At 40.3% G+C, this 263-nt stretch overlaps 1 protein-coding gene across 1 annotated transcript in view; it reads right to left on the bottom strand.

The window, feature by feature from the left end:
- Positions 1-263, bottom strand: part of Dpp6 (dipeptidyl peptidase like 6) — a 613823-nt gene that overhangs the window by 167887 nt on the left and 445673 nt on the right. The gene's annotated exons all lie outside the window — the stretch shown is intronic.

Here is a 263-nt window from a genome sequence, read left to right as displayed (position 1 = left end):
ACACACCACACAACATATATACCACATACACACCACACACACACACACCACATATACATACACACACATACTTCACACACCCCACATATACATACACACACATACTTCACACACCACACAACATATATACCACATACACACCACACACACACACACACCACATATACATACACACACATACTTCACACACCACACAATATATATACCACATACACAACACACATACCACACACACACACCCCACATATACATACACACACATA

Source organism: Grammomys surdaster, unplaced genomic scaffold, assembly GCF_004785775.1.
Source record: "Grammomys surdaster isolate TR1022 unplaced genomic scaffold, NIH_TR_1.0 242, whole genome shotgun sequence".
Taxonomy (NCBI): Eukaryota; Metazoa; Chordata; class Mammalia; order Rodentia; family Muridae; genus Grammomys; species Grammomys surdaster.
The sequence above is the reverse complement of the archived record's forward strand: the minus strand, read 5'-3'. Positions and strand labels throughout refer to the sequence as shown.